The 23,892-nt window shown below is 41.5% G+C and overlaps 1 pseudogene; it reads right to left on the bottom strand.

Annotated features, from left to right (window-relative positions):
• Positions 1-2,791: 2,791 nt before the first annotated feature.
• LOC107975048 (large ribosomal subunit protein eL8-like) lies at positions 2,792-3,672 on the bottom strand (annotated as a pseudogene).
• Between the last annotated feature and the right edge of the window lie 20,220 nt (positions 3,673-23,892).

The raw sequence follows: 23,892 nt of genomic DNA, 5'->3' as shown, positions 1-23,892 counted from the left end.
GACCTTCCCTAGTCCATTATTATAAAACCTTGCTCTTAGGTTGATGGTTTTATATTGTACGGTTTAAACCTCTGTCCATTTGGAATTTATTTTGATATAAGTTGGGAGATAGCTATTTTCCCAACTCCGTTCTTTCCACAGGGTTTCCGGTTGTTCACAAACTATTTTCTGAATTATTTATTGTCTGCTTATAAGTTTGGAATGCCAACTTTTATGTATATTGGATCTACTTCTGAGCTTTTTATCCTGTTTTCAATATTTATCCACTTGAATTATTATAGCCTACTGAAATTTAAGTTAGACTTGATCACCCCTTTATTATTCTTCATTCACAGAATTTGCCTCAAAAATCCCCATTTTTCTTTTTATTTAAATTTAAAACATATTTTCTACAAATTTTTTCCACAAATACAATTTTCTGTAATTTTTATGAAGATTGTGTTTAATTTATTATGTCAGGAAGAACAAATATATTTTTGGTGTTGGCTGCTGCTATCCTAAAAGAAGCTTCTTTATTTAAATGTTCTTCCATGTCCCTCAATAGCATTTAAAAGTTTTCTTCTTATGCTAATTTTTTATTGGTGAAAAAAGTCTATTGTTCCTATGTATTTTATTCTTTTATTGCTATAATAAATATTCTTCCCCCTTCAGTTCATATTCTTATCGGTTGTTTGTTTTTATATAGGAAGGAGAATGATTTTGTACTGGAGGCACCTTCCTAAATTTTTTTGTCATTGTGGTTTTTCAATTGTTTCTCCTATGTGTTTAGAGGTAAATATTGTCTTTAAATAATAAACGCAGTTAATAAACTCAGTGGCTAGTACTTTCAGAACAATGTGGACTAACAGTGATGATGAGGACATGTGTGTCTTGTTCCTGTCTTTAGTAAGACTGCATCTAATGTTTCTGCATTAAGCATGATTGGACAATATCTCTTAGGTGATATGTAATGCTTCATTTCCATCATTTTCTAAATATTCCATAATTTCGGGTTTGATCTTATTCTTTTCTGAGTTGTTTACTAGAGAGTTTTAATATTTCAGATGATGGTTTGTTTTCTAGTGAGTTTTATTTCTAAATTCTCTTATATAGTATGCCAAGCTATCTGTTATTGTTTCTTTTTAATTATTTCATCTCGTGCTCTGCTTTCTTTGCTTCTTATAATAATTTTAAGAGTTTTAATTTTTGTCCTAGTAATTATTTAATAACTATAACATTATATAATACACTTAATCTTCTGTTCTTTAAGAGAGTATCTATCAACTCTCTAATACAAGCAATTGAAAATTAATTTGTCTTACATACTTCCTCCTATCATCCAATTTTAATTGTTTATATTATTTAAAAAATTATATTTATATCTCTAAGTGCAATTATTGCTTTGTTATCTGATATGTCAGGTTTAAATTGCCTCATTTGACCCCAGGCTATTAAAACAATTTTTTAAGAAGAAATAAGCAAAACTATATTCCCTTTTACTTTTTTTCCTCCCATCTCAATTAAAAAAAAATCATACTGGCTGGGCACAGTGGCTCACCAGCATTTTGGGAGGTGAAGCGGCTCACTTGGCATTTTTGGAGGCCAGGGTGGGGGATTGGTTGACCTCAGAGGTTTGAGACCAACCTGGACAACAAAGTGAGACCACGTTTCTTAAAAAAAAAAAAAAGAAAAAGAAAAAATTATTAAAAAATATAATTTCGACATTGTCAGAGTTTAAAGTTATAAAAGTCTATTCTTTAATTTACAAGTCTCATATTCGTTCAAGTTTTGGTCACACAGCTCCATGGTTTAAAACCCTCCCTGCCAGTCCTTTAGCCATAGTGACTCCATTTCTTTCTTAGTTGTCTGAAGTTACTTTTCTGATAGTTTCTTAATAAAGCTACTGAGATTTAAAATCTTGTTGTATCTGAAAAAGTGATTGGTAAATAACAGTCTGTCTGGGTCTAAACATCAGTCATGTGTTCTTTCCTAGAGGGTCTTGCAGGCACTGCTCCTCTGTCTTCTGGCGTTGATTTTTCTGAACTTTGAGACTAGCATTTTTTTCTTCCTCTAAATACTTGATCTTTTGTCTTGATCCCCAGATTATTCTTTTTTTGCCTCTGAAGTTTAGTAACTTTCTGGGATGTCTCAAAGAGAATATTTTTCTTTTTCTTTTTCTTTTTTTTTTCGATACAGTCTTGCTCTGTTGTCCAGGCTGGAGTGCAGTGGCACAATCTTGGCTCACTGTAAGCTCTGCCTCCTGGGTTTATACCATTCTCCTGCCTCAGCCTCCCAAGTAGCTTGGACTGCAGTTACCCGCCACCACGCCTGGCTAATTTTTTTTGTATTTTTAGTAGAGATGGGGTTTCACCATGTTGGCCAGGATGGTCTCGATTTCCTGACCTTGTGATCCACCTGCCTTGGCCTCCCAAAGTGCTGGGATTGCAGGCATGAGCCACCGTGCCTGGCCCAATATTTTGATTTTTCTATAATAATTTTTCCTTTGATGTAGTGTGTCCTTTTTTCTATAAATTCAAATCTTTTATAATTTTGGCAACTTTTCTTGAATTATATCTCTATTTTTTCTGTTTTATTATTTTACTTCTACAGAGACAAACATTATACAGCTATTATGTTTTCTGCATCTGTCTTACTTGCCAATCATTTTCTCTTTAACATTTTAAGCCTGTTTAGTCCCATCTCATTTTGTTTGCTTTTCCTCATTCCTGTCATCCATGTCCCCATTATACTTTCAGTATCATTGGTTCTCTTTTATATTACTTGTAGTGTAAACTTCATTTCTCCACCACCGTTTTTTGAAGGAAAATTTGTATTATTTTAATTATTTTTAAGTACAGAAAACTCAGCAGTGTACATTTAACCCAGTTTAGCGGCAAGTTCTCTAGCCTTTGCCTTTTCGAGCTTGGTGACTTGAGCCACAGACTCGTGACCCAGGACATTGCCTCCCCAGTGACGGTGGATCTCATCGTATCTGTCATCATAATTGGTCTTGATAGCTTCCACCAGTTTAGCCAAAGCACCTTTGTCTTCCGAGTTAACCTGTGTGAAGGTGACAGTGGTGCAGGTCTTCCTGTGGACTAGATGTCCCAGTCTTGCCTCCCCCTTAATAATGCAGTAAGGGACCCACATTTTACAACACAGGGCAGGCAAGAAGCCCACCAGCTCAGTGGGATGCACATCATGTGCAATCACCACCAGCTGAGCTTTCTTATTCTCCACCAAGGTGGTGATGGTGTTAACTCCTGCTCGAAGGACAGGTGGTCTCTTAGTGGGGACGTCCCCTTTGCCAGCAGCTTTCTTCTCAGCCCAGGCCAACAGCCTCTGCTTCTTCTCTTGCTTTGTCTCTGTTCTGTATGTGTAGGCCAGCTTAAGCAGCTAAGTAGCTGTTTGGTGGTCCAGGGCTTGGGTGAACTGGTTAATCACAGGAGGCACTTTCAGCTGCCTATAGAGGATGGCTCTCTGCCGCTGCAACCTGATATAGCAGGGTCATTTCACAAAGCGGGTGAGGTCTCTTTTGGGCTGGATGTCCTGTCCAATGCCAAAATTCTTAGGCCTTTTCTCAAACAGGGGATTCACCACTTGCTTGACCTCCTGCTTCTTCATGACAGCAGGGGCCGCAGCCACCTTCTTCCCCTTGGCCTTCTTTCCTTTCAGCATCTTGGGCGGCGGGAGGAGCTCCACTACCTTTTTTGTCTGACTTCTTCCCTTAGCTCTTCAAGCTCCTGGTTTGACTAATTATGTTAGTCCCCTGTATGTTCTCTGATCGTTGCATATTACTTGAGCTCTTGTTTGTAGGGGCAATGAATTTGTTACATTTTCAAAATTCATACTTATATATTTGTTCTTGCTTTCAGTGGCTTTATGCCAATATTTTGGGGGGATATGCCATTTCACTTGCATTTTTTTCTTTCTTTTTTATGTCATATTTTTGGGATTTTTATGCTAGTTCATTTTACTAAAGACTTTCATTTTTCTTGGAACAAAGCACATTTTCTCTGGACCAGGTATTTTTAGGAGGCTAATCTTCCAAAAAAGGCGAAACTATGTTTTAGCCTTGCAAAAGTTCTTATGGCTTTGACAGGTTATTCCTTCAGATCTTTTGATTTACTTCTTCCAAGCCAGCTGAGATTATTAGTACAAGAATGACCCTAATGCAGATATTCCTTCCTTTCCCACACTGTATGAGTTGCTTATTCCAGCATAGCACACCATCTCAAAATTTAGTGGCTTAAAAAACAACAAACTTTTATTAGTTATTGTGATCATGTTGGGCACATTCATAAGTTGGTTAACTTTCAAGTTGGCTCATTCCTAAGTCTACAGCTGGTGGTGGTTGGCTGATTTAGGCTGGCCTAGGCTGGGAGTGGTTTTGCTCTACGTAGTTTTCATTTATCCCCTGAGACCAGCATATTGGCCCTAGTTTTATCCTTCTCATAGCAACGACAGAGGTGCAAGAGAGTAAGGAGAAATACACAGGACTCTTGAGAATTCGTCTTGGAACTGGCACATCATTAAAGCAAATGACTTAGCTGAGCCAAGGTCCCAAAGGCGAGGAAAAGACCTGTACCTTTTTAGTGAGAGTAACTGAAAAGTTGCATGAAGAAGAGCATGGATACAAGGGTGCAGAATTGGGCCATTAACACAATTTGTCACATTTGCCAAACACAGAATGCATTCTGCAGATATAACTTGATAGATTCTCTGCTCATTCCCATATTCTGTGTTTTTCATGACTCTGTTCTAACTGGCTAAAGGAATTTCCCGCTGCCAGTCCACACACCTCTTCCTTTAGTTTTAAGTAAGATGAGATAAATGAACGACTTAAGATGGCCCCACTTATCCTCACCTCCTGATATTTGCATCCTTGTATAATCCCTTCTTGACCGTGGGCTGGACTTAGTGACTTGCCTCCAAGAAAAATAGATAAATGGATGCCACTTGAAGATTAGATTATTTAAAAACTGTCACTTCCATCTAGTTCCCACTTTTTTTCGTTGTTGTTGTTGTTTTCTTCCTTACTGTAATGAAGAAAGCTGCCATATTTTCCGCTGCCCTGTGAAGGGGCCCATATGGCAAGGAACTGAGAGTGGCCTCAATATCCTGCAAGGAACTGAGGCCTTTAATCTAAAGCCCTCAATTGCATGAGTGGGCTGGGAAGTGGATCCTATCCTAGTTGAGACTTCAGATGACTACAGCCCTGGCTGACACCTTGATTATAGCTTATGAGTGATCCTGAATAGGGGACTCAGCTAAGCCATGTCCAGATTCCTGACCTGCAGAAACTGTGAGACATTAAATTATGATGGTTAAACCACTAAGTTTAGAAATAATATAGTATATAGCCCTAGATAGTTAAAAGCACAGACCATTGCTTTACCTTTCAGAGTATGTCGCTTGGGTTGGAGAAGCGTGTGCTGTTGGCTTTGCTTGAGATCTGCAGTAAAGGGTGTCTTTTCTCAAGCTGACTGTCATTGCATTTGGCATGTCTTCCTTACATTGTGGGTTGGTGCTTGTTTTAAAAAAATAGCTTAGAGGTTTATTAAAGAAAGAGTTCAACGTCGCTTTTCTGTTTCTCATTTTACTTATTGAGTTTGGGTAAATGTTTCATACCGTTATAAAAATAAAATTCAAGCTCTGGCTTTGCCCTCTGCATTTTATTTGTATATGCCTCCAGAAAGTCCCTGCTTTAGACCCTTGGGATAATAATAATGTGAAAAACTTAATGAGCCTTAGCCCAATGACTTAGTATGAAATTGATGCCAGCTTTGTGTGGTCCTACTTTGACCAAGCATCCTCCTTTCACAGTCCTGGTCTTAGATGTTCAACCCAAGAGGCAACAAATGTAGCCAAGAGCATGAGTTCTGGCATTAGATTGTCTATTTTTTTTTTTTTTTTACCGTAGCTCTGGCACTTACTACTGTGTGACCCCGGGAAACTATCCTCCCTAGATTTTATTTCCCTAGCCTCTAAATACTTCACAGTATTGAAAACTAATATTGACAGTATTATGAGGCTGATGAAATAATGTATACCAAGTTTTTAACATAGTACCTGCCAGATGGCAAGTCCTCAATAAATGTTAACTATAATGCAAAAAAAATCATACTTTTATTGAATACCTATTAATTGCCTGGTATCATGCTAGGTTATGGGGACACTAACGTAAATGTAACTTGGTTCATTTTCTCAAGGAAATTATAGACTTGTAAGTGAAATAATTTTTGTACAACATCACTGCTTCCAAACATTGTCAGGTACTTTAGTGCTATCATCCTGATAAATTCCCCTTTGAGGTTTTATTTCTGAGAATCTGCTTTGGTTTCCTGCCTGGTATCCCAGTAACTCTAAGATAAAGGGACTTTTTATATCCGTAGGTCCTTCTAGGGAACAGCCAAATGAAAATTGCCTATCTATCTGATCTCACTCCTGGAATCTATTTAAATTATTCTCATAATATGTCCAGATCTTTTACAAAATTCTGTTGATGAAGCTTTTGGGTGTAAGGGAAACATTTAGATATATCAGTTGGTTAGAGTGCATGAAGAAACTGCTGTCACTCTTATCTTTTGGCCTCTGATTGGCCAGAGCCAGCAGTCCAACTTTGGCAACCCACTCTATCTAGCTACAGTTCCGGCCCACAGTCTAGGTCCCAGGGCGTCACTTGATAACCTTACTTCTCTCTAGATCTCTCCGCACATTTTGTGTGTGTGTGTGTGTGTTTGTGTGTGTTGTGGGGTGTGAGTCAATGGCACAGTTATAGAATACTAGTCAGAGAAGTGGAGCAGAATGGAAAGCCAGGTGAGAAGGTTGGTGAGACTAAGGCACAAATAAGACCTGATTATGGCGGAGGGGTAGATAGTGAAGGGATTATCCATTGCAACTTTTATCAAGAATCAAGAGGGCCAATTGGCATGAATGCTCAAAGTGAGTTGCTTTGGTATGAATAACAAAATCACCAGGCATACACTATCCCTATAGACCTATCCAATCTACCTGGTAGATATATTTTAGAAAATAAAACTGTTTAGACTACCACCCTGCCAAAAACCAAAAATAAAAACAATGCCTCTTTCTGTTTAGGTCACAAAGTAGAGCTATTCAGAACCAAACAAACAAGGAAGCAAAAGCAAAAATTCTCATTATATCTACTTCTGTTTGCAGACACAGATGGGAGTGTGTCAAGCAGGAAACTGAAGGGAGCTGGTGAGTTTCTGGAGCTCCTGGCCAAAGCTGGGAGATCAGGTGCCTGTGGCTTATTTTTGCTGGTGTTAATCTATGATGCCTACGGTGTTGTCAAACGTATTTCATTAGTGTTTTTCCCTTATTAAATATGAAAATCATGTCAAAGGTAAATGTCAAGAGGCTATAAAATTACCCTTCTTATCTTCTGTACATTTATCAGTTGATAAATGGAAAGACACTGCTGCCAAAATAACTGAATGAATAATTTATAAATGACTGATGCATCTTGTATGTTGTTTCAGGCACAAAACAGTAGGACATCAATAATCAAAGGAAGTTGGATTAATTTAGCAGTATTTTGCCATTGATATTTTTATCTAAATGCTGCAGTCTAGACCTCGGTGGCCAGAGACGCTTCTTTTCTATCATTTTTTTTTTCCTAATGACTTGGAGCAGGGGGTACAGGAGGAGGGGACCCCCTGTTTTGCCTGAGAGCTCCCTTTCTCCCCATTCTTTGATATTAAAGTAGTTAGCTTTGATGAATGAGAGTTGATCTATATATTCTTCCTTCCTCTGTGGACTTTCCCATAATACTTGTACCAGGGATGTAAAAAAAGCTTCTCTTGCTTTAAAATCTCTTGATTCATATCAATCCTGAATTTTAACTTTCCCTATAGGTCATTCTCCCTGTTTAATTGACATGAAGACAGTGTTATCTTTAAAGTGCTAGTCTCTATAGCCAAATTTTCTTACATGCATTTACAATTCTGTGACATTGCAATCTCAGTCACCCTAAAAGGCCCTTTAATGTGCAGGTCAAGATGCTCAATTCTATTGATTCTGCTCCCTCTGGTTTAGGTACCTGGCCTGTCACCAACCAGAAAGAAGGCCTCGGAGGTTTGCCTCACTGCTGCAATGAGCAGAGCTGAAAGTGTTCTCAGGGGAGGAAGGAAGAAAAAAAAAAAAACAACTCACAAAACCCCAAAGTCAGAGGAAAATCGAGGGAGAAAATGTGTTTGCATTTGGAGGGCTCAACCTGGATCTTACTTCTGAAGCTGAAGGATCCTCTTATTTCGGGCCATCTACTAGCAAGGGGACAGGGCCACACAGTTCACATCGTGATTTAGCCTGACCTGACTTTTCAAGGGTGGCCACTTGATTATGTTTTAAAAATTCCTGCCTGTGGCTTTGCCCACCAGACCTTGAGATCTACATTTTTGCCTGTCCATTGTGAGACCGGCCTTGCCTCGGGACCCCCAGGCCCCCGCCTGTTAGCGAGAGCCGCCTCCGAGGATCACAACATCCCTCCCAACATCATAATTGGGCCGGCTCTCCGGGCGCCCCCGCTGGGCCAGGCCTGCGCACCCGAGCCAGCCCACGCCTCCGCAAGGGCTCCCGGGCTCCCCAGCCGGCCGGTTATCAGCAGCTCACGGTTAGCGAACCGCTGTGACTAAACGGAGATTGGGGGGCACTGCAGGCGAGGGATGAAAAGTGGTGCCCTCCCAGGGCACGGAGCCTATCTGCAGAATTGGCCCAGACCCTGGAACTTCACAGACAGTGCAGCAGAAGGCTCTCTTGTTTGGGCATTTATTACCTGGAGCAAAATGTGCAGAGAGGGGAGATAATGAAGTACTTGACTAATTCAGTGTGATCCAGCTGGCTGAGCCAGAGGGGCTGGCTGCGGAGCCCGAGCCGGGAAGCTGAAGAACTCACTGCTAGCCATTTTCCCTAGGCACCGGGGAAGCCAAAACAAAGGAGTGCAGAGATCAAAAAGAGAGGTATCAATAATAAAGAAGGAGAGGAGACCAGGAAAGGAGGAGAAGGGGAGGGTGTAGGGCCTTCACTCCATTTTTAAGAAAGTTTTTTTTTTTCTCATTTGATTTCCAAATCAATCACTTTCCACTCTCTAGACCTTGACATTCTAAATCCAGTAAGCTTTTTTTGGTAACTTACACCCGTTTTCTTTCCTTTCTTTCTTTTTTTTTTTTTAACTTGCATATTGGTCCAAGCATTCTGGCAAAACAAAAAGAGACACTCATTTTCACACACACAGCAACAAAGATAGTGCTTCTGGTCCGGCTGGAGGTGTCCTTTTGGCCAACAGCTCTGGGACTGGAAAACCAATGTGACAAGAGGGTAGTTTTCTCTTGGGCTGCATGGAAGCCAGCTGCCTTTTGGCGTTCCCAGCCTTCTGTACCTGCTAATGGCCCCACGCTCTGCCTCTATTCACTATCTCATGCAATAAATAATGGATCTTGCATGTTCAAATGTGTTTAAACACTTTGAAGACCATCTGCTTCCAGATACAATAAATAAAACACCGGGATAACTGACGTGAACACTATATGTATTGTAATTGTCTTTTAAAATAGGCACAGCGTTCATCCTGGGTTCTGGAGCATGACTCCTACCTGTCCCACGAGACTTGCTATCCTTCATCCTCAGAAACAAGGGGCTTCCTAAACACTCAGAAGCAAATGTGTCAGGTGAGCTCTGGTGGGAAGAGTAAGTCGTGGGAGCAGAGGGAAGTCATTCTACCAAATGGGAGCTTGATTGATAAGGCCTATCACGTGTAGGTTGACTCAGGCAAGAAGGAACACAGTGAAAGTTCTGCTCATCTTTGCTTTTTATCTGTAACTCTGGGTCTGGTTTTAGGAAATGCAGCGAGGTATGAGATCAGCTCCGAATCTTCCTCGTTTTCTTACTTTGTGCTGTCTTCATTTTCCCTTTCTTTCTTTTTTTTTTCTTTTTTGAGACAGAGTTTCGTCCTGTCACCCAGGCTGGAGTGCAGTGGCGCAATCTTGGCTCACTGCAACCTTGGCCTCCCAGGTTCAAGCGATTCTCCCGCCTCAGCCTCCTGAGTAGCTGGGACTACAGGCGCTCGCCACTAGGCCCGGCTAATTTTTGTATTTTTAGTAGAGACGGGGTTTCACCATGTTGGTCAGGCTGGTCTGAGCCACTGCGCCTGGCCTCCCCTTTCCTTAGGAACCCTCATATTGCCTTTCTTTTGTTCTCATCCAAAACTTTTCTTGTGTCCTTTAATCTTACTAAGGTGTAAATGACTACTGACATTTAAAGACTTAAGCCTCCCTTACCCCTGGGCTATTCTTATTGAACAAATAATTAAACACAAGGGATGAAGCTATGGGTTTAGAAGCATTAAACTTTAGGGCAGGGATTTTTGTGTGCGTGTGTGGCCCAAGACCCATCATTTTCTCCAAACATCACACAGGGTAGGCAGTTGCCTGTATAATCCACATGGAAGGACCAATTCATAGGCCATCATCCTTGAAATTCTGTGTTATGCAGATATTTTATGGTACGGAGCACATGTGTTAGTTCTGTTTGGCTTCCCTGTTTGGTCATGAGGAAAAACCCCAGCAGGAAATACAATATTCACTTTGATTTTTTAAAACTTTAGAGTACCACATAAGCTTCTATTTTCATCAGGGACTCAGGGCATTTTCTGTGCAAAAGAAAAGAGACCCACTCAATCTAGACCAAGGAGCTCTGTCAGGAAGGAGCAAGTGTAAGGGAATGGTTGTTGGAGAATCCAAGGCCCAGGGCTCTTGGTCAGAGGAAGGCACCACTGGCAAAACTCTGGCCTTAAGGGAAGAACTGGGACATATCCTCTCCTTCTTCCTTCCAAGATCCTGGTGGTGCCTCCCTTGGCCAAACTCACCCAGCAGCCCGAGGACAAGGGAGTCTGTGCAATGTGGTCCATAGAGATGAGCCTCACAGAAAATAGAAGGATGGGGCATGGATCTGGAGGGTCAGACAAATGGGGAATTACAGGCACAATGTTCTAACTTGGTTTTACTTGGGAAAAGTGAGCTAGATGCAGGTAATCTATCTGATATATTCCTGGACTCATGGACTGAACGAATTAAGTTGCTCTTAATGGTGCAATTACGCTTTGCATATCAGAAAGTTGATAGACAGGCATGGTATTTCATACGGAACAGATCTAAGTGACTTTGATGAACTATTTTTAAAATCATTAATTAAAGCAGTGGAACTTTTTACAGATGAAAACTGGTTTAGGAATGGACTTTTTCTTGTTTCTCAGTAAGTTTAACATTATTTAAAATTACCTGGATCCTTATGCACTGTTGCATTTGGTAGTGTATACTCAACAGATTCTCCTTAAACACATGTCCAGAGAGTATTTGCTATTGACACTGGGGAGAGATTTTCAGTCTTTTTTGAACTGTGATTGGAATAGAGGCTGTACCGTGTCCTGAGTGCGGGCCACAAGCCAGTCCTATCAGCGCAGCAATTGTTTTAGAATGTCTGCACATTTTGTGATGATCATAATGGCTGATGGGGTATCAGCTCTTTTGTGGGATGATGCTTGAGTCTCAGAATTATGACACAACTCATGATACTTAGTGGAAATCAGTGAAGCAGTATTTGAAAGAGCCTAATTCAATCTCAATCATATAGCATGAACTTAACAGTTGGAATACATTTTAAAAGTACATATATGTATGTATGACCCTCACAATAGTGACATTTCAACCCTAAACAAAATATGCCACCTATATCACCTGTGTTAATGTAGTTCCATCTAGAGAGAAACTGACTTACTGAGCACGTACTGGGTGTTAAGACGTTCTGGGACGTGCAGTAGAGCAGTATGTCAAGGGATTTCCTTCTACTGACACACAAAGCAAACCTTTGGCTTACATATGCATCTCAGAGAGTAATTTTGTATACTTTTTGGAAAAGCAGTCTGTAGTAAAAAAAACCACATTCTGTCCATTCTAATTGTGTTTTGTACATGGAGTTTTATTTTCTACCTATGTAAATGATTATATAAACCTTTGGTGGAGTCTGTTTTGAGGTTGTGCTTTGCAAGCCTTAATGAATGTCAAGTAGTAATTATAACTTTATTGTATTTGATAATAACAGCAATAGTAATGGTAATGGTAAAAAACAATAATCATCAGTATTTGTGGCTGTGCAATAACAGTGTTTGTAGTGCCAGGTAAGTGTGGTCCAGCACCAAGTGGATGAGGCAAGCACTGTCTATCTCATCCTCACCAGCACTGCACCCAGGTTGCAGCCACACCCTGCCAAGAGGACAGGCATACTCCTGATCATTAAGGGATGAAATACCTTGTTTTCTGCTGTAGTCCTAAGATCTGATGTAATTAGGACCTTATACATTCACATCCATTTCTAAATAAATGGTGCAAGAATTCCAAAGCTTCAATACTAAAAGAAAACAAGCATCTTTGCCAGTCCTCAAGTCCCTTTGTCACACTGCTCTCTGTTCCCTGGGAGTCAGTAGGATATCCAAGCTGTTTTAAACAAATCTTTTACTCATTGAATATTTGTGCCAAAAACAGATTGTAAGTCATTGAGAGAAGTCTCCTCTTTGAGGAGATTTGCCCTTTCTATGAAAAGGGCACTAACTTATGTCTATAAAATTCCTGTCTCATGATAAGACTCTTCATCCCACAGTAGCAGCATAAATAGCAGTGAAAAAGACCACAATTCATAGATCTTAGTGAAAGTCAAAGTCTATCTGTGATTTTGAACTAAAGGCAATTCCTATAATAGTTTAAGCTCCATAGTATTGTGACCTTGGGCCAATACTTTTCTATAGAACATGAGAAATGTTTTGTTTGATTACAAAGTTGCCAGGTCATTGAAAAATTACAGATGACAGTTCTATTTTTCTCCACCCCTACCCCATAACTAAGCCTTTGAGGATATCCTCAGGATATAAACTGAATAATTATTATTTTTTAAAATCTGGGTTTTACAGATATTGCTCCTCATTGAACTGTTGCTAAACTGGAGGTTTGTACAAATTGCTGATGCTCCAGCCACAAAGCCCTGTGATTTGGGGGCCTCCCAACAGCCAAACTGACTACACAATAGCTACCGCTAAACTCCTTGGATAAACGTCTCTCTTGGCCCCAGTGTGGATGACTCCTACGCTTATCTGCTTTCTGGGGCTGTTATGAGAATTAATTAATGCTTGTGAAGAGCTATAATCACCTTGGATGAAAGGGCAGTAGAAGAATAATGACACTTCAGAGTAACATGGCACCTTTCATCTGAGGATCTCAAAGCACTTCACAAGTTTGAATTAATTAAGCCAAGGTAATTGCAAGGTATAATGACAATAACAATAATGATCATAATTATCCTCCACATTATCCTTAAGAACCTGATTTGAAATCAATTCCTGACACTTGCTCTGCCATGGCGCTGGTCAGCCCCTTGCTCTCTGTGATTTGCAGCAGGAATGCCAGGGGGTCCGTCGTTTCGTGTTTACTTGCCCCCTCCTCACTAGCAGTGTTCATGGCCTCTGCCATCACCATGGAATGAGTGTGGATTTTATGGAAAGAGGGACTTAGTATCCTGGCTTAGCACCCATATTAGTGATTTTTCCAAATAGATGAAATAGGCTGCTATGGTTTAAATGTCCCTGACGAAGCTCATGTTAAAAGTTAATTGCCAGGCCAGGCGTGGTGGTTCAAGCCCATAATCCCAGCACTTTGGGAGGCTGAGGTGGGTTGATCACGAGGTCAGGAGTTCAAAACCAGCCTGGCCAATATGGTGAAACCCCATCTCTACTAAAAATACAAAAATTAGCCAGACGTGGTGGCGTGCACCTGTAGTCCCAGCTGCTTGGGAGGCTGAGGCAAGAGAATCGCTTGAACCCAAGAGGCAGAAGTTGCAGTGAGCCAAGATCACGCCACCGTACTCCAGCCTGGGCAACAGAGTGAAACCTCATCTCAAAAAAAAAAAAAAAAAAAGTTAACTGCCAATGTAATAGTACTGGGAGGTGGGGCCTTTAAGTGGTGATTAGGTCATGAGGGCCTATTACTGTGGGAGTGGCTCCTGATCAAAGGATAAATGTGGTCTGATGTCCTCTCTGTCTTGCCTGCTCACTTGCCTTTCTGCTTTCTACTATAAGATGACCCTATAGCAGCATTTAGTACAGGTGCTCTAAAGAGGTAGAGAGTCCACTGCTCCAGTGGTGGCTAAGAGCCCAAATAATACAGGCAGAGATCTAGTCTCTTACATAAACCTTAGGCATGTCCACAATAAGAGCATGACCAAAGTTCTCATGTTGTGTAAACAACATCAAATTAGTTTGGCATTGGCCAGAGTTTATAACTTGATTCTTTTTGAGAGGAGACCATCTCTAGAATCACTCAGCTTCCTGAGAATGAAGTTGCATAACACTGGTCTTTCCTAGAGCTCCTTGAATGGGGTTTCTCTTGTGAGTTCTGTGGAAGTTGTCCTTTAGAAGTTGGAGGATGTCTTAGTCCATTTTGTGCTGCTATAACAGACTGTCTAAGACTTGATAATTTATGAAAAACAGATTTATTTTTTACACTTCTGGAGGTTGGAAAGTCCCAGATTGATGAGGTTGCATATGGTGAGGGCCTTTTTGCTGTGCTATCTCATGATGGAAGACAGAGGGTAAGAGAGAGGGAGGGAGAGAGAGAGAGAGAGAAAGGAAGGGAGCTGAACTCATTCTTTTATCAGAAACCCATTCCCACAGTAACTAATCTACTCCAGCAATAATAGCTTTAACCCAATCACCTCTTAAAGGTATCCTACCTCTTAACATTGTTACATTGCAGACTAAGTTTCCAGCACATGAATTTTGGAGGACATATTCAAACCATGGCATAGGGTCTTAAATAGGGGATTTTCAGCGTAGAAAATAACCCCCCCCCCAATCCCCGTTTGATATTTCTTAGAACAAGATTTTGTTGGCCGGGCGCAGTGGCTCACGCCTGTAATCCCAGCACTTTGGGAGGCCGAGGCGGGTAGATCACGAGGTCAGGAGCTCAAGACCAGCCTGGCCAATATGGTGAAACCCTGTCTCTGCTAAAAATACAAAAATTAGCCAGGTATGGTGGTGGGCACCTGCAATCCCAGCTACTCGGGAGGCTGAGGCAGAGAATTGCTTGAACCCAGGAGGTGGAGGTTGCAGTGAGCCAAGATCACGCTACTGCACTCCACCCTGGGTGACAGAGTGAGACTCCATCTCAAAAAGAAAAAAAAAAAAGGATTTTGTTGCATTTGTTGTTTCCTATTTTTTTTTTTTTTTAGTATATCTTTAATGGTGAAGCTGTACCAAGGTGTTCACCACTGGGGCTAGATTCTCCATGTAGTACTGGGTATTTAAATGAACCAACCCCCTCTACTTCTCAGTTTTGTTTTGTCCTCAGGCTTATAGTTAAAAATTTTGTTTGTTTATGTTTAAATTAGATAAACATTGTCTTTTGAGTTATCAAGGATACTGCCTGAACAACTGAAGTACCTCTCATTTATCCCAACTCGATGTTATTTGGGGCTGTGGCGTTACCCTGGCTAGTCTATTTCGGTTGGAAAGAAAATCTTAGAAAAATAAATAAACGGAAATGGTTGGGGGACGGTGTCAAGACAATAAGCAAATTGCACACAAGTTTTGGGCAGAATTCAATGACACAACAAACAAAACCTCAAAAGTAATCTTAGGCAGAACATGTATTTAGATGTTTTATCTTATCTTCTCAGTTTTCTATTATAGAATCTGGTAGTCTGGGTCTTGAAAATGATGACACATTTTTGCTAAAATTATTTACCCTTTTTCTCATCTATTTGAATATCTCGGCGTTAAGGCCACACTATATATGTTCCAAATGTCAGATCCTTGTGGTTGGGACCAGGTCTGGGTGGCTAACAGCTTTCTTTTCAGCTAGCTTTTCAGACCAGTTCCTTCCCAGCTTACTTTTCATCCCAGTTTTAATAGAGCGATGGCACTGAGTACCTGGGCTTTTCAACTTAGCCTGAAGGGCCTCGGGCCTTAGAATTTAAATCTCTAGTGAGCTTCTCACTACAGCTCTAATGAGATGATCCAGAACCACCTGAGGCCACATCCTACCTTATGGACTGCTGATGGGAAGGGCCCATCAGCTGGCCAGGCCAGGGGATGCTGCACTGGCACCTTCCCATGTTTTACAAAGCTGATCGGTGTGACAAAGTTCTAATTAGCATTTAACTGCTTATAGTTGAACTATCTGGTAAGCTGACAGTATGTAAATATGCACAGGCAGCATTTAGGGAAGGATTTAGATTATTTGAAACTGTTGTAAAAATCCACCTTGTACCTTAGAAAGACTTAGAAATGTGAACTCTATTTTGTGTTCCCATGACACTGGCCTTTTCTCTCCCCATGCATCTAACAATGGAATTTTGTTGGTAAAATAAATGAAAGTGACTCATCTTGAGCTTTCCATTCTACTGATTTTTTTTTTTTTTTTCTGGAGACAGGATCTTGGCTCACTGCAACCTTGGCCCCACCAGGCTCAAGTGTCCTTCCACCTCAGCCTCCTGAATAGCTGGGACTATAGGCACACCACCGTGCCCCCTCTTTTTTTTTTTTTTTTTTTTTTTAGTAGAGACAGGGTCTCGTCATGTTGCCAGGCTGGTCTCAAACTCCTGAGCTCAAGTCATCCACCTGCTTTGGCTGCCCAAAATATTGGGATTACAGGCATGAGACACTGAGTCCAGCGTACTAAGCCTTCTTATGAGGGCCAGGTCCCACATTCACTGCCACCAGGACTGGCCGTGTGGACTCAGCCCAGGAGTGCATATGGTACCTAGACTGTTCCTCTGCTCTCCAGCCGCATCTACAATCGGCCTTTGGGCCACTTGAGCTGACTAACAGCACGAATTACCTTTTATTTATTTGTTTTTGAATTTAAACTTCTTATCTAGTGAAGAATAGTATAACCATTCTCTACTCAATTTTAGCTCTTGTAAGGTAGCTCAAATCTTTAGATATATTTACTCTGCAGTAATTTTAAGTCTTTATGTAATGTATTCACAGCTAACTCTTAGTTAGACTGTGGGCTTCTAGAGGTGTCAAAGATGGGAAAAGGAACCTCCTGCCAATTCCTAAATTCTGGAAAGAGAGTCTGTCTGTTTGGGTATTGCTTCTGTTGTAATGGTTTGTCTGTCTGTGCCTTTTTGTCCCTTGATTGGATATTCTAAAGAAAATCCAAAGAATCCCCTGGTTTTTGTGCTGAAGGCAGGGACAAAAAAAGAGAAGAAAAACAGGCAGTGTTTTGAGGGTTCCTTGAGGGAAGACTGGTAGCCGCTGGAAGGTGAGGTCTGTCAGAAATGCTGAGGCCAGCATGATCCTTGGGCAAGAGGGGCCTCATGCGAGGGACCCTTGGAAGCTGCCTGGCAGCTGATGCTGAATTTAGCATTGAGCTGGAACCCACTTAAAGGTGATGAGCACTGTCATCTCTCGCCACCTCGTTGTCTCTCCTCTTTCCTCCCCATCCCCACCACCCAGGTACCAAGGCTAAGAGGGGTTAGAATGTGAAAAGGAAGGGAGAGAATGGACACAGCTCTGGCAAGACTGATCAGAAACTGAAGCTGAGACACTCAGCAGTGGTGCAGGGGGAAGGGAAGCAAAGTTAAAGGGTTGATTTGTCCTTTCCTCACTCTAGGGACATCCGCAGCTCTTGCGGCCTTCTCTGTGGGTTTATGACTTGGGACCTCCCTCCATGCAGGCGAGGAGGACATTTTTCATGTCTTGTAGCTGGAGCGCTTCCTCCATTCCTCACCGCATGCTCATAGGCCAAGTCTACACAGCACAAGGTAGGTGTTAAGGAACTATCTGGACAGAAAAAAACACATTTATAAGCAACAATGACATTGAAAGGAAAGGTAAATGAGAATGTCCTTTCTTCCTTTATCAAACAGAAGTATTTGCCTAGAGAATAGGTTTCAGTTTTCTTTCCAAAGATTTCAGAAAAAGAATCATGACATAGAAATGCTCTGTGAAATTTATGAAAGGAGGTTATAATTCATACAAAACATACTGATTTCAACTCCTTCTAAATTTCTGAAAGAATGGTTGAAAGAATGAGATTTACTCAAGAAGTAAAGTAAACCTAAAATTCTAGCTTAAAATAGGAAAAGAATAGATATGTCAGTAACACTGAAGTGAGGAAAACAGTTCCTGATCCTCATTCCTTACAAAGAAAGGAACGTAGGCCAGTTGCGGTGGCTCAAGCCTGTAATCCCAGCCCTTTGGGAAGCTGAGGCAGGTAGATCACTTGAGTCCAGGAGTTTGAGACCAGCCTGAGCAACATAGTGAGACCCCGTCTCTACAAAAAGTTAAATAAAAAGTATTAGCCATGCGTGGTGGTGTGCACCTGTAGTCCCAGCTACTCAGGAGGCTGAGGTGGAAGAATCGCTTTAGCCCAGGAGGTTGAGGCTGCAGCAAGCCATAATTGCACCACTGTACTCCTGCCTGGGTGATAGAGTGAGACCCTGTCTCTCTTAAAAAAAGGGAGGTGCAAAATACATCACTATTCCACTCAGCCCTTTCTTTTGAAACTGCTGAAACCATAGACTATATGACTTTTGAATGAATGTACTTATTATAAAGACATTCAATACAAAGAACATTTTAAAAAGAAAGGCATAAAAATATGGGTATGGGAAAATATCTTCCTATGGTATACTCAAGAAAGATCTAGGATCACCTCTTATCATAGACTTCCCCTGAAATTGTGCTCAGGTGCTCTCAGGCCACCGAGAGAGCCATTCTGTCACCCGCCTCAGAGTGACTGAGGTGCAGCACTGTTCTGCGATATATCCAGCTGTGATGCCCACTTGCATAAGGAGGCAGACCTTTCCTTTCAATGGGAACCTCTGTTATGATAAACATTTATACTAGAGAGGTTTCTGCTGCAGGAAATGTAATATTATTTATATTATCCTTAAATAAACAAAGGCAAAATAAATACAAACAATACATCTCTGTGTCTTAGAAAAAGTGAGAATGGGATGGGCGCGGTGGCTCACGCCTGTATTTCCAGCACTTTGGGAAGCTGAGGCGGGTGGATCACAAGGTCAGGAGTTCAAAACCAGCCTGGCCAAGATGGTGAAACCTCGTCTGTACTAAAAATACAAAAATTAGCTGGGTGTGGTGGCGGGCGCGTGTAATCCCAGCTACTGGGGAGGCTGAGGCAGAGAATTGCTTGCACCCGGGAGGTGGAGGTTGCAGTGAGCCAAGATTGCGCCACTGCACTCCAGCCTGGGCAACAGAGCGAGTCTTCATCTCGAAAAAAAAAAAAAAGAAAAGGCGAGAATGACTTGGGATTAGTTTGTAACCGTAACTTTCTGTCTGGTCTCATAGAGATAAAGGTCATGAAGGCAATATCCCCTCCCCTTTGTTCAAAAAGTTCCAAAGATTGGTTCCTGTTATTGGCAAAACAGAGTGACCTGTGTCTAGAAGTCTCAGGTAAGTTAAATGGTGTCTTCCCATTGAGTCCCACGGCTGGCATTGTACAACTTTGTCTTTTTTCTCTCTGTCCTTTCCTTTATTTATCAGTTGCCAATGTCCTAGATCCTGCCTCCCATGCAAACAGTGTCTACACTGGCGTCTATTTTATTAACCATCACCTTGGATCCATGTTAAAGTTATTCAGAGATTATTAGTGGTTCAGAAAGTGGTTTCTCCTGTTTGAGTTTTTAAAAACTGTATTTGGTTTTGGCCTGACTGTGTTTCAGTTGAGTCTCTGCTGCGTGCCTGGCCTGCTCTGATAAGTGTAGTTTAGTGCAAGGTCTCAGTCCTGCTCTGTCTTTGGGAGCTGCCTGACTTCCCTAAAGTTCAGTCACCTTCAACTACTGTCTAGGAATAATGGTGTTTGTTGACAACCTATGTCAAAGAGCAGTTGTGAAAAATGTGTGAGCCACTTACATAGCACTTTGGGCACCTTGCAAGAGAGGTACCATGCAAATACAAGCGAACATTCATGTGGAACCAGTCTCTGAGAACTCAGGCCTTCCAGATAATTTTCTCTCTCCATTGAGGGAAGGGGAGCTTGGCAGGTGGGTGAAAGAGATGGTTTCTGGATTGCGTATTTTAGACCACATGTATGTGCTGTTGTGCAAATGGGTGCAGCTCCAGCTGTGGCTTCCTCGGTCTCTCTGCCTTAGTCATGGAAAACCTCAGAGAGGAAGTTTTAGGAAGACTTTCAGAGATGAAGGTGCAAAGGCGTGCAAGGTAGAAGAGTAGTGCTGGGAATATGAGGAGTAACTAAAAAGCAGGGGGAGAGGAGATAGGAACAATGCCTACATGGTATAAAGGAAACTGAGGAGGAGGAATTTCCAGGTCTTTCCAGGAAGCTGATCTGGGAGGAAGGCTCCTTCCGACTTCGTTGCTGTAAACATTAGTATTATCCCTTTGAGTGACTGTGAGAAGGAAAACCTCAATTCAAGAATATAGGCAGGTGTTGTGGCAAGTTTATAATATATTCCACACAGTTTTTTTTTTAACTTGGAGAATGATAGTCCTTGTGGGAAGTGAGTAATCATAAAATAAAAATGCAAACCTGACCCATACAGTCTTGAACATACTTAACCCTTAGAAGGATTCTAATTAATCAGACAAACAAATATCTAAGCAACCTAATGCAGAGGCTGCTTGTAGACTTGTTTGGTAAAAATGACTATAACAAAAATTAAAGATAACAAAAACATACAAAGTGGAATTGGCCTTTCACTTTGCCTTAAGGCTGGTCCCGATGAATAAATGATGAAAGAGAAAGGAGACAAAGATGGATTAACAGAGTATGACAAAGAGCTGAACGTTGTTGTGGACCTGAATGCCGTGGCAGGGAGCACACCGGCCTCTTCACTCTCATGCCAGTTTGGTTAATTCCCAGGCCCAAGCTGTAGGTCTGTCCTGAGAAGGTCCTATTCTGGTCCTGTGCCATCTCTAGACGAGAGAAACTAGGAAAAGCTAGAAAATTTTCCATGTAAAGACAAAAATAGCCATCTGGAATCAGAAGAGCTGTGTTTGTATCCCAACTTCACCATTGATTAGCCAGGGTAACTGACACTTTTTTTTTTTTTTGAGAGAGAGTCTTGCGCTGTCACCCAGGCTGGAGTGCAGTGGCGTGGTCTCAGCTCACTGCAATCTCCACCTCCCAGGTTTGAACGATTCTTCTGCCTCAGCCTCCTGAGTAGCTGGGACTACAGGCACGCACCACCACGCCTGGCTAATTTTTGTATTTTTAGTAGAGATTGGGTTTCACCATATTGGCCAGGCTGGTCTTGAACTCCTGACCTCGTGATCCTCCTGCCACGGCCTCTCAAAGTGCTTGGATTACAGGCATGAGCCACTGTGCACGGCCGACATTTTTTTTTCTTAATCCAAGTCTCATTTTGCACACCTGCAGAAAGCAGATAATTTTTCACCAGCGTAGTTGTAAGGATCAACAAAAAATATGTTTGAAAGAGGTCTGAAATATATTTTAAAAAAATAAAGAGAAACAAAACACAAATTTAAGTTTGATTTAGTGATTGGAAGAGCAGGCCAGTATTACCATTGCTTCATGCTTTTTAAGATAGAAAACTAGATGCTATGTATTCAAGGTTCAAAAACTAGGTATAATCACGAGTCCTTTGGGAGAGAAATCTTCAAGCAGTACATCTTCAAGTATTGATACTATGATTTCATCAAATTTCTGTACTTTTGACACAATGTTAGGTTTGACTCTGGAAAGGCTCCACTGTGTTTTTTCCCAAATCCTCCCAATCCCCAACCATAGTGAAATTGGGCCAAATCATTCCAGGATGAGACACGCTTCCCTGTTACATTAAAGCAAAAATAAGTTTGCCAAGAAAAAGCAGATTTTCACAGAGGGCATTGTACACGTTCTGGGAAAAGTCGTCTGGCTGGTTTCACCTCAGCTCAACCTTTTAAGTGCAATTTTTGCTTTCAGCCACACCAACTAATATTACATTAACCATTGCCCTAATGCCAGTTCCTCATTTGGCAAAACACACACGTGTGTGCACATGCACGCACACACACGGGTCACTGGAAAATTATAAATTGACATAACTTCCTAGATGGCCTGAGGACTTCAAAGAATTAAAGAAGCATCAATCAGATAAATACGTGTGTGTTGCCTAGGTTTTAGAATGTTCCAGTCATGTGTAAATCACTGGCAAGACAGTTTTTTTTTTTTTTCCAAGAGTATGCGGTAAAAGAAGCTTCAACAGGCTGGAAAATACAATGCATGTCTTTCTGTCATTTTTTGTTTTTATTTTTTGCTGCTTCCTGTCACCCTGGAGGTGGTCACAGTCTGGTCTCCCAGTACATACAAGGCACTGGGTAAAGGGAGAAGCCGCGAGGCAGAAGCCTGCATAATTTCTGCCTGCGAGGGAAGAACACTGGGGCCATTAGCAACGACAGCAGGTTTTTCTCCCGCATCCCACGCTCTGCGCCTGAATGCCGTGCCCGTGAACACACACTTCAGCACACCTTGTCATCAGAGGAGCTTCCTGGAAGCCAGCCAGCTGCAAGGCCCAAGGTCAAGCAATCACCATGACTATCAGCCACAAGGAGAACCTTGAGGGACCCAAGGAGGTGACGGCAGGTGGAGAGGCAGTTAGTGAATTCCGCAGAGCCGGTTGCTCGCTGCTGTGGCCTCGTCAGTGGCAGCGGCGGCTGTGACTGCCGGGAAGGTTTTATCTACTGATCAACACGGTGTGCCAGAGGGCTGATGGGCTAGCCCGCTTTGGCAGAAGCTTCCAGTGGTAGCCTGCAACTAGACGGCAGAAGGAAAGGGGGGAAAAAAATCTAACAACAAACCAGCGGGATCAGTTCCTCAGAGCACAAACACCAGTTCCAGGCCGTCCCCACTCCATCCCCGGCTCTTGCAGCCACGGCTGCCTGCTTGCATTAATTACTTCTCATTCCCAGCCGCATTTATTCCAAACTACCTTTAGGGTTCAAAGTGCAGGAACAAAATGACTTGGGTTGAAAGCAATTAACAAACAGGTTATTTTAAATTAACACACACTTTTACCAGCTGGCCCAAATAGCTTGTACATGTCATGGCAGAGTTAGCAATGCCAGATATCGCATGAAAGGAGAAATGGGTTTTTCTTTTTCTCTTTTTTTTGGGGGGGGACAAGATCTCTGTCACCAGGCTGGAATGCAGTGTCGTGATCATGGCTCATTGCAGCCGCGAATTCCTGGGTTTAAGCCATCCTCCTGTCTTAGCCTTCAGAATAGCCGAGACTTAAGATTTAATGTCATTTCGCCTGGCTAATTTTTTTAAAATTATTTTTTGTAGAGACAGAGTCTCCCGCTGTTGCCCAGGCTGGTCTCAAACTCTTGTTCTCCAGCAACACTCCTGCCTTGGCCTCCCAATGTGCTGGGATTGCAGGCATGAGCCACCATGATCAGCTGTGGGTTTTTCTTCTTAACTTTTTTTCTAGTGACATGCACTAATTGTATTTTGGGATTTAAACATTTTGTTAAGACATATTTACCAGAGAGCTAAACCAAAGGAAATAATACCACTCTAATCATATACAGATTTCTCTCCGATATTTATTATCTCTCATCTTTATTTATATAAAAAGTATGTTAGAGCTTCTGTAAATGCATTATAAATTTTATGTCTGTTTTTCTGTTTCACTTTGAAATTTTCTACCATTTCTATTTTAGTTGTTATCATTTTGGGGAGATATTTCTTTTTCCCTTGTGTTATAGATATATATGGCTTTTCCTATCTTGTAAGTGGGTACTTTTTCTATGTTGTACTGTATACAGTGAGAATTTAACAATATTGAATGAAGAAATGAATTGCCTCACAGAATTTAAAATAGGTAACTACAAGAGAAAATGCCAGAAATTTGTACCAAATT

Source organism: Pan troglodytes, chromosome 5 (genome assembly GCF_028858775.2).
Source record: "Pan troglodytes isolate AG18354 chromosome 5, NHGRI_mPanTro3-v2.0_pri, whole genome shotgun sequence".
In the NCBI taxonomy this organism is placed as follows: domain Eukaryota; kingdom Metazoa; phylum Chordata; class Mammalia; order Primates; family Hominidae; genus Pan; species Pan troglodytes.
Note: the sequence above shows the minus strand (reverse complement) of the source record. Positions and strands in the feature narration are given on the sequence as shown.